Source organism: Bos javanicus, chromosome 16 (genome assembly GCF_032452875.1).
Source record: "Bos javanicus breed banteng chromosome 16, ARS-OSU_banteng_1.0, whole genome shotgun sequence".
NCBI classification, from domain to species: domain Eukaryota; kingdom Metazoa; phylum Chordata; class Mammalia; order Artiodactyla; family Bovidae; genus Bos; species Bos javanicus.
In genome coordinates, this window is record NC_083883.1 from 19,240,289 (window position 1) to 19,251,632 (window position 11,344).

At 37.7% G+C, this 11,344-nt stretch overlaps 1 non-coding gene across 1 annotated transcript; it reads left to right on the top strand.

The window, feature by feature from the left end:
- Nucleotides 1–6,427: 6,427 nt before the first annotated feature.
- On the top strand, nt 6,428–6,534 carry LOC133228322 (U6 spliceosomal RNA). The gene has a single exon (XR_009730178.1). It is a non-coding gene; the product is annotated as a U6 spliceosomal RNA (small nuclear RNA).
- Nucleotides 6,535–11,344: the final 4,810 nt, after the last annotated feature.

Consider the following 11,344-nt stretch of genomic DNA (forward strand, 5'->3'; position numbering starts at 1 on the left):
GGGCAAAAACTCTAAGCTTCACCCTGTCTCTGTATTACTTTTCCTTTCAAACAGACTATAACTTCTTTTTACTCCTGAGGTTACTGTCCTTTTGTTAAAACTGACATCAAATCAGGCCAAGCACCCTCACAGACCTTTCTCATCTCCAAATGTAATTCAACAAATATTTTTTGCTGCTCGTGAATAAACCACAAACTGTCAAAGATGCAATAATCCACAGATACACTCAACACCTTCAAGGAGCATACAGTCAAATTTCTTACATGTAGGTTTGGGATTTACTCCATTCAGTGTATCCACTCACCAAACATTCTGATGTATTTTCCTAATTAAACTGATTTCTTCTACTGAACGTCTTCATTTTCAGTCCACACTCATCTTTAGGAGTAAATTTTCTTTGATTCCAATCTTCTGATCTTATCTCAAACAAACCACCCAGTTCTAAGCTTACATAAATGACCAATTAAGTCATTTTGAGAGAAATGCCTAGTAGTGGATAGATTTTAAAAGGAAAAAGAAGGAAAAAAAAAAAAAACAAAGGAAAAACAAACAGAAAAAAAATTGCTTTGAAAAATTGCCATGAGAACAACATAGATGAACCAGGAAGGTATTATGCTTAGTGGAATAAGTCAAAGACAAATACTGTATGTTATCACTTATGTGGATTCCAATAAAAATAAAATGAATGAATGTAACAAAACAAAAAAGTTCCCTCACAAATACAGAGAACAAACTAGTGATTACCAAGGGGACAAGAATGGGAGATGGGAAAGATAGGTGTAGGAACCAAAAGTAACAAACTACTTACTTACAAAATAAAATGCAAAGACCTGTTATACAGCATGGGGAAATATAGTCAATATTTTATAACAACTTTAAATGGAGTATGATTTTTAAAAACACTAAATCACTATGCTGTATACCTGAAACAAACATAATATTGTAAATCAACTATAGTTTATAGTTTAATTTCTTTAAAAAAGTTGCTTACACACCCATGAATTGCTATGTGTACAAAAAGTGACTATTTATTTGGGGAAAGTAAGTCTCAGTTCAGTTCAGTTCAGTCGCTCAGTTGTGTCTGACTCTTTGCAACCCCATGAATCGCAGCACGCCAGGCCTCCCTGTCCATCACCAACTCCCGGAGTTCACTCAGACTCACATCCATCGAGTCAGTGATGCCATCCAGCCATCTCATCCTCTGTCATCCCCTTCTCCTTCTGCCCCCAATCCCCAGCATCAGAGTCTTTTCCAATGAGTCAACTCTTTGCATGAGGTGGCCAGAGTATTGGAGTTTCAGCTTTAGCATCATTCCTTCCAAAGAAATCCCAGGGCTGATCTCCTTCAGAATGGACTGCTTGGATCTCCTTGCAGTCCAAGGGACTCTCAAGAGTCTTCTCCAACACCACAGTTCAAAAGCATCAATTCTTTGGCGCTCAGCCTTCTTCACAGTCCAACTCTCACATCCAACATGACTACTGGAAAAACCATAGCCCTGACTAGATGGACCTTTGTTGGCAAAGTAATGTCTCTGCCTTTGAATATGCTATCTAGGTTGGTCATAACTTTCCTTCCAAGGAGTAAGTGTCTTTTGATTTCATGGCTGCAGTCACCGTCTGCAGTGATTTTGGAGCCCCCAAAAAATAAAGTCTGACACTGTTTCCACTGTTTCTCCATCTATTTGCCATGAAGTGATGGGACCAGCCACCATGATCTTCATTTTCTGAATGTTGAGATTTAAGCCAACTTTTTCACTCTCCTCTTTCACTTTCATCAAGAGGCTTTTTAGTTTCTCTTCACTCTCTGCCATAAGGGTGGTGTCATCTGCATATCTGAGGTTATTGCTGTTTCTCCCGGCAATCTTGATTCCAGCTTGTGTTTCATCCAGTCCAGTGTTTCTCATGATGTACTCTGCATATGAGTTAAATAAGCAGGGTGACAACATACAGCCTTGACGTACTCCTTTTCCTATTTGGAACCAGTCTGTGGTTCCATGTCCAGTTCTAACTGTTGCTTCCTGACCTGCATACAAATTTCTCAAGAGGCAGGTCAGGTGGTCTGGTATTCCCAGCTCTTCCAGAATTTTCCACAGTTGATTGTGATTCACATAGTCCAAGGCTTTGGCATAGTCAATAAAGCAGAAATAGATGTTTTTCTGGAACTCTCTTGCTTTTTCCATGATCCAGAGGATGTTGGCAATTTGATCTCTGGTTCCTCTGCCTTTTCTAAAACCAGCTTGAACATCAGGAAGTTCACGGTTCACATATTGCTGAAGCCTGGCTTGGAGAATTTTGAGCATTACTTTACTAGCATGTGAGATGAGTGCAATTGTGTGGTAGTTTGAGCATTCTTTGGCATTGCCTCTCTTTGGGATTGGAATGAAAACTGACCTTTTCCAGTCTTGTGGCCACTGCTGAGTTTTCCAAATTTGCTGGCATATTGATGCAGCACTTTCACAGCATCATCTTTCAGGATTTGAAAGAACTCACCTGGAATTCCATCACCTCCACTAGCTTTGTTCATAGTGATGCTTTCTAAGGCCCACTAGGCTTCACATTCCAGGATGTCTGGCTCTAGGTCAGTGATCACACCATTGTGATTATCTGGATCATGAAGATCTTTTTTGTACAGTTCTTCTGTGTATTCTTTCCACTTCTTCTTAATATTTTCTGTTTCTGTTAGGTCCATACCATTTCTGTCCTTTATCGAGCCCATCTTTGCATGAAATGTTCCCTTGGTATCTCTAATTTTCTTGAAGAGATCTCTAGTCTTTCCCATTCCATTGTTTCCCTCTATTTCTTTGCATTGATCGCTGAGGAAGGCTTTCTTATCTCTTCTTGCTGTTCTTTGGAACTCTGCATTCAGATGTTTATATCTTTCCTTTTCTCCTTTGCTTTTCGCTTCTCTTCTTTTCACAGCTATTTGTAAGGCCTCCTCAGATAGCCATTTTGCTTTTTTGCATTTCTTTTCCATGGGGATGGTCTTGATCCCTGTCTCCTATACAATGTCACAAACCTCATTCCATAGTTCATCAGGCACTCTATCTATCAGATCTAGGCCTACTGTAAGCTTTTTATGTATGCAAGCCCTTCAACTCTGTCTTATTCACAATCCCTCCCAGAACAGAAAGATTCCAAAGTTAACCACTTCATAGGCAAATTTTAAGGTTGTCTTTCTCTGTTTCTGAAAAGTAAATTAACAGTTCTTCCAAATTATCTTTCATTTGTAATTAGTATATAATTTCATATGAAAAACAATATATTATAAAAATACACTTCAGACATATCAACATTTTTTTTTCACTCCTTCTTGGTCTTTCCCTCATCTTTAATATACTAACTCATTTAACAAGTATTTATTAAGAGATTTTTATCCACAGCCACTGTACTATATATTTGGGACACCAACATTCTGCCCACATGAAATTCATGGCACAGATTTAACAGAATAACAGAAACTTTTAGAATATTATGATGTGCTCCATTCTGACATACAATGATATGTGCTTAAAATATGATCTTTTATTCCCCCAAGATCACCACAATCAATTTCCTAGGGATCTCTCAGCTTGCTATAAAAAAGTTGAAGTAAATTTTTTCAAAATTACTAAATCAGATTATTTCATTCTGTTCCTCCCCTCCCTTCACCAACCCTTTTTGCAATTTCATGTCTTCAAAGGGCTTACACTACTCTCAAGTAAAGCCCACTTTGACCAACAAGGCCCAACAGAATGTTGCTAAGCTTATCAGGGTAATCTCAAGCCATCTGCTTTGTTACTCACTCAGGGAGGTACACTGGTCTCCGTTTTGTTCCTTGAGCATAACAAGACCACTCATGCCTTATAACCTTGGGCTGTATTACTTTTTATAAAGCTAGTTCTATCTGTTATGGGTAGTTCAACTATTGGCACCTCAGAGGAGCTGCTTATTGATCATTACATTTTGTTGTTGTTGTTCAGTCACCAAGTAGCGTCCAGCTCTTTGCAACCCCATACGTTGTAGCACACCAGGCTCCTCTGTCGTCCACCATCTCCCAGAATTTGCTCAGATACATGTCCATTGAGTCGGTGATGCTATCCAACCATCTCATTCTGTGCAGCACTCTTTTCCTTTCGCCTTTCCCAGCATTAAGGCCTTTCCCAATGAGTCAGCTCTTTGCATCAGGTGGCCAAAGTACTGGAGATTAAGCTTCAGCAACAGTCCTTCCAATGGATATTCAGGGTTGATTTCCTTTAGGATTGACTGGCTTGATCTCCTTGTTGTCCAAGGGACTCTCAAGATTCTTCTCCAGCACCACAATTCGGAAGCATCAATTCCTCAGCACTCAGCCTTCTTTATGGTTCAACTCTCACATTTGTACATGACTACTGGAAAATCTATAGCTACTCTTGATCACAAAATTCTTATTTCCTTCAAGTTTGTACCCTGGCATATAATTATGTTACCTATTGAACTGATTATTGAGTGTTCTCTTATCTACCCCTAAGTCATTCTGCCTATTTTTCTCTGAGGAAAAAAAGGACCATTTCTATGGTAGATATTCAATAAATATCTGTGATTAACAAGTTACTATATAAATGAGTAAAATTCTAGAGAGGAGGTGAACTGAGTGTGTAGTCGAGGCCCTAGATTCAATGGGATTTGAGGTCAGGGAAGATTTAACACAGAAAAAAGCATATATTGAGCCTGGAAAGGCCAACAGGAATTAGTTAGCTCAAGATGGTGCTGAGACAGTTCTAGATCTTCATGTCAAAGACAAAAACATAATGTGACAAATTTTCAGAAACAAGAGAGAAACAATAGCTCAGTTTGACAGAAGCAGAAATTGTGAATTGTATAGTGGTGTATCATAATTTTTCTAAGATAACTAAAGCAAAGTAATGAAAGGCCTTTTTTACTGTGGTAATGACTTTTAAATTGTATTTTATGTATCAGTTCAGTTCAGTTCAGTTCAGTCGCTCAGTTGTGTCCAACTCTTTGCGACCCCATGAATCACAGCACGCCAGGCCTCCCTGTCCATCATCAACTCCCAGAGTTCACTCAAACTCACGTCCATCGAGTCAGTGATGCCATCCAGCCATCTCATCCTCTGTCATCCCCTTCTCCTCCTGCCCCCAATCCCTCCCAGCATCAGAGTCTTTTCCAATGAGTCAACTCTTCGCATGAGGTGGCCAAAGTACTGGAGTTTCAGCTTTAGCATCATTCCTTCCAAAGAAATCCCAGGGCTGATCTCCTTCAGAATGGACTGGTTGGATCTCCCTGCAGTCCAAGGGACTCTCAAGAGTCTTCTCCAACACCACAGTTCAAAAGCATCAATTCTTCAGAAAGTATGTCAAAGTAAAGGACTTTGAGAAAGTTGATTTTAGATAGATTAGGCAATGTCTAGTATGGTTTCCTACGTTTCCAGCTAAAACAACTAGACAGGTATCAATGCCATTCACTGAGGCAGGAAATAAAAGGAGGATATTCTAATGTGAATGAAAAAAGAAGAGTTCTATTAGACATATGTTTCAGGTTCATTAAAAAAAAAAGTATAAATACAGGTTTCCAAAAGACAGAGAAATACACAAGTCTAAAGGTCTGAGCTGGAGATTGAGGTCAGAGGCCATGATATGATTAGAACTATTCACAGAAACTCCAGTCTTTCATGTAGCATTTACTCCACTCTCCCATTGTTGTAAAGCAAGGCCATGATAAGAAAATGTGATAAGCATTGATGTATGTCATGTCTGCAAAGTTGTTCTTAGAGACTGTGCAATTTCCCAGTTCATTTGATCGACCATAATGAGTGCTGGATCCCAGCCAACGAGTTTGTTTAACCTTTATTAAGACATAGAGATATTGGAAGCTAGACTATTACAGAAAAGACTAGTCTCTCATTACTAAAGAAAATTTCAACTCATGAAAGCAGATGAGATATCTGAGAAGTGTTTAAGAAGAAAAGCATTGTAAGAACAGAGGCTGTGGATGGAACACCATCACTTGAAGGTCCAATCAATGAATATCTTCAAATGTTGCAAAGTAGAAGCATTTGAAAGAAAACTTTATTTTAAGTAAAAGTAGTGTCACTGAAGCAAAAAAAGAGGGAATTTTCAAGGGAGAAATAGAAATTAAACATGAGCTATTAAAATAATAACTGGAATCAGTAATGACTTCAGCGAGAAAAGTTTCATTGGGATTGCTTGAAACTATAGGGCAATCAGGATTAAACAGGAAGTAACACTACTTTTAGGAAACTTTTCTGTAAAAAGTAAGATGCTGTTTTCTCTGCAAGGAAGACAATTTAAATAATTAAAACAGTTTAAATTTATCATCAGAATTTCTTTTATTTCACCTTTTAATTGTATCAATAGACATGAATATTGTATGTAAAATATACAGTGCCTTAAATGCTGGGAGAAAATGTACACAATTAAAATGAAGATCAAGTGCTCCCTTCAGCAGCAAATGTACTAAAACTGAAATGGTACAGAGATGATTAGTATAGCCCCTGTGCAAGGATAACATGCAAATTCGTGACATGTTCCATATTTTCCTGAAAATGGCTATACTATTCAAAGCAATTTACACATTCAAAGAGATCCCTATCAAATTACCAACGGCATTTCTCACAGAATTAGAACTTTTTTTACAACTGGTACAGAAACACAGATGACCAAAAATAGCCAGAGCAATCTTGAGAAAGAAAAAAGGCTGGAGGAATCAGGCTCCCTGGTTCAGACTATATTACAAAGCTACAGCAATCAAAACTATATGGTACTGGCCCAAAACTAGAAAGATATATCAATGCAACAGGATAGGAAGTCCAGAAACAAACCCATGCACCTATGGTCACCTAACCATAACAATGGAGTCAAAGACAAACAATAGAGAAAATACAGTCTCTTCAATAAGTGGTCCTGGGAAAATTAGACAGCTACATGTAAAAAAATAAAATTAAAACATTCTTTAAAACCATACAAAAAATAAATTCAAAAAATATTAAAGACCTAAATGTAAGGCCAAATACTATAAAACTCTTAGAAGAAAACATAGGCAGTAAAATATACGACATAAATCGCAACATGATTTTTTTCAACCCATCTCCTAGAGTAATGAAAATAAAAACAAAAATAAATAAATGGGATCTAATTAAACTTTAAAACTTTTGCAGAGCAAAGGAAACCATAAAGAAAACAAAAAGAAAACCTACAGAATGGGAGAAAATATTTGCAAATGAAGCAACCAACAAGAGAATTATCTCCAAAATATTGAAGCAGCTCATGCAGCGCCTTATCAAAAAAACAAAAAATGCAATCAAACAATGGGTAGAAGCTCTAAATACATATTTCCGCAAAGAAGACATACAGATAGCCAAAAACACATGAAAATATGTTCAAAATCACTAATAATTCGGTTCAGTTCAGTTCAGTCGCTCAGTCATGTCCGACTCTTTGCGACCCCATGAATTGCAGCACGCCAGACCTCCCTGTCCATCACCAACTGCCGGAGTTCATTCAAACTCACGTCCATCGAGTCGGTGATGCCATCCAGCCATCTCATCCTCTGTCGTCCCCTTCTCCTCCTGCCCTCAATCCCTCCCAGCATCAGAGTCTTTTCCAATGAGTCAACCCTTCGCATGAGGTGGCCAAAGTATTGGAGTTTCAGCTTTAGCATCATTCCTTCCAATGAACAACCAGGACCGATCTCCTTTAGAATGGACTGGTTGGATCTCCTTAAGGGATTCTCAAGAGCCTTCTCCAACACCACAGTTTAAAAGCATCAATTCTTCAGCACTCAGCTTTCTTCACAGTCCAACTCTCACATCCATACATGACCACAGGAAAAACCATAGCCTTGACTAGACAGACCTTTGTTGGCAAAGTAATGTCTCTGCTTTTGAATATGCTATCTAGGCTGGTCATAACTTTCCTTCCAAGGAGTAAGCATCTTTTAATTTCATGGCTGCAATCACCATCTGCAGTGATTTGGGAGCCCAAAAAAATAAAGTCTGACACTGTTTCCACTGTTTCCCCATCTATTTCCCATGAAGTGATGGGACCAGATGCCATGATCTTCGTTTTCTGAATGTTGAGCTTTAAGCCAACTTTTTCACTTTCCTCTTTCACTTTCACCAAGAGGCTTTTTAGTTCCTCTTCACTTTCTGCATATCTGAGGTTATTGATATTTCTCCTGACAATCTTGATTCCAGCTTGTGTTCTTCCAGCCCAGCGTTTCTCATGATGTACTCTGCATATAAGTTAAATAAACAGGGTGACAATACACAGCCTTGATGAACTCCTTTTCCTATTTGGAACCAGTCTGTTGTTTCATGTCCAGTTCTAACTGTTGCTTCCTGAGAAATGCAAATCAAAACCACAATGCGGTATCACCTCACATTTTTCAGAATGGCCAACATCAAAATATCTATAAACATTAAATGCTGAAAAGGGTGTGGAGAAAAGGTAAACCTCCTACACTATTGGTCGGAATGTAAACTGACACAATCACTATGGAGAACAGTATCAGTTCAGTTCAGTTCAGTTCAGTAGCTCAGTCGTGTCTGACTCTTTGTGACCCCATGGACTGCAGCACGCCAGGCTTCCCTGTCCATCACCAACTCCCAGAGCTTGCTCAAACTCATGTTCATTGAGTTGGTGATGCCATCTAACCACCTCATCCTCTGTTGTCCCCTTCTCCTTCCACCTTCAATCTTTCCCAGCATCAGGGTCTTTTCAAATGAGTCAGCTTTTCGCATCAGGTGGCCCATCTATTGGAGTTTCAGCTTCAGCATCAAGTCCCTCCAATGAATATTAAGGACTGATTTCCTTTAGGATGGACTGGTTGGATCTCCTTACAGTCCAGGGGACTCTCAAGAGTATTCTTCAAGACCACAGTTCAAAAGCATCAATTCTTAAGCACTCAGCTTTCTTTATAGTTCAACTCTCACATCCATACATGACTACTGGGAAAACCATAGCTTTGACTAGATGGACCTTTGTTGGCAACAGACAAGAGTACAAAGTTTCTTTAAAAAGCAAAAATATACCTAACAAATGACCCAGCAATCGCATATCTGGGCATTATACCCATACAAAACCATAATTTGGAAATATACATGCACTCCAAATTCACTGCAGCACTATTTCCAATAGCCAAGACGTGGAAGCAACATAAATGTCCATCAACAGAGGAATGGATAAAGATGTTGGGAAGATCCCCTAAAGAACGGCATGGCAACCCACTTCAATATTGTTCCCTGGAAAACTCCATGGACAGAGGAGCCTGGGGGGCTATGGTCCATAGGGTCGCAAAGAGTTGGACACAACTGAAGCATGCACACACGCACATATTTACAATGAAATATTATTCAGCCATAAAAAACAATGAAATGATTCTACTTGCAGCAACATAAATAGACCTAGAGATTCTCATACTGAGTGAAGTAAGTCAGAGAGAGAAAGACAAATATCATATGGTAGTGCTTATATGTGGAATCTAAAAAGGGGGTATGAATGAACTTATCTATAAAACAGAAATAGAATATAGAAAATTTCTACAGATGTATAAAACAAACATGATTATCAGGAGGTAAGCAAGAAGTGATAAACTGGGAGACTGGGATTGACACATGCACACTACTATATCCTAAATAGATAACTAATAAGAACTTACTGTATGACACAAGCAACTCTACTCAGTACTCTATAATGGTCTGTATGGGAAAAGAATCTAGAAAGGAGTGAATCGAGTGTGCTGATTCACTTTGTACACCTGAAATTAACACAACATTGAAAATCAGTTGTACTCCAATAATCTTTTTTTAAATAAAATGATCAGTGTAAGTGATTTTAGAACAAAGTAGAATTTTTACATGAATTATTCCACTAAAGCTTTATACAGGTTCTACCAGAAGTATGGTAAATATACAAGGATAAAAGATTTATTTAGTATAATGAGTCACTACATATACACACATTGCCACATGTGTATATTTAACACATATTATATAACTATATTGGTACTGAGAAGAATTATAACAATTTAGTGAAATATATTTCATTTCAGAATCAAATTTCTATATATTTTTGGAATGCATTACTATCTAGAAAATATGTACTCCAGGTTTGCAGTATGTCTCTTAAATTTGGTTGTTCTACAACTTGAACTTGCCCAAAGGTAGAGCCATGTGCATATTTTTATAAGTAAATTATCAATTAGTTAAATACAGTATTATAGTCTTCTTTAGATAGAACTTTTAAATATTGACTATTTTGAATTAATATATGCTGCTGCTGCTAAGTCGCTTTAGTCGTGTCCGACTCTGTGCAAACCCATAGACGGCAGCCCACCAGGCTCCCCCATCCCTGGGATTCTCCAGGCAAGAACACTGGAGTGGGTTGCCATTTCCTTCTCCAATGCATGAAAGCGAAAAGTGAAAGTGAAGTCGCTCAGTCGTGTCTGACTCTTAGCAACCCCATGGACTGCAGCCTACCAGGCTCCTCCACCCATGGGATTTTCCAGGCATACAAATTAATTATTCTAAATCTACAAGTTTTTAAGAGCACAGACCCTTAATAAATTTTATGTAGGGTAGGAATGAATCAGTTCAAAAGAAAGCAAGATTTAATAGCTTTGGCTCAATAAGTGTTTGAGATGATAAATTTTTAGAGAGAAATGAATGGTTAATTTTCTGAGCCTCAAAATAATATTTTGTTATCTTGTGCAGTAGATACCATTCTGAATATCAATAATGTTTTAAAGCTGTTTAAGTTGATGATAAGCTTAAAATGTAAATTTATGTAGTAATGAGAGAATTATTTGTGTAAGAAATGCAGCAAATTTGAAGTAATATAAAACCAGGACAAGCTTTTAGAAAGGATGAGAACCCTAGTGGGGTATGGTTTTGGACACTCTCTATTCATGCTGATGGGATGAGAAACTATTATTATCCTTGCTAACTAAGATTGTGATAACAAGATCATCCTTTCTTCCTCAGATTTTTTCCTTCTGTTTTTAATTATAATTTAGTTTTTCCAAGCTATTAGCCACTATGTACTATCATACAAATTAGTTCATAAAATTAAGCTATAAAAGAGGGTATTTAATTTTTTTGACACATAACAGTTACCTAAATAGCATTCTACTCCTAAAAATGTCAGATAAATATTCTTTAGCTATGGCACAGTGATCAAAAATCCATTCCTTAATATAAAATCTGAATAATTATGTGCTATAAGATGTGAGAAGTTTACTCTAGCTTTCACCCTATAATTATACAAGAACTCCACAAAAAAACATCCTATTCCCCATACGCAAAAATTCTCTAAAACACTGCTTCTTAAAAGTCTGGTCTGCACGTTAGT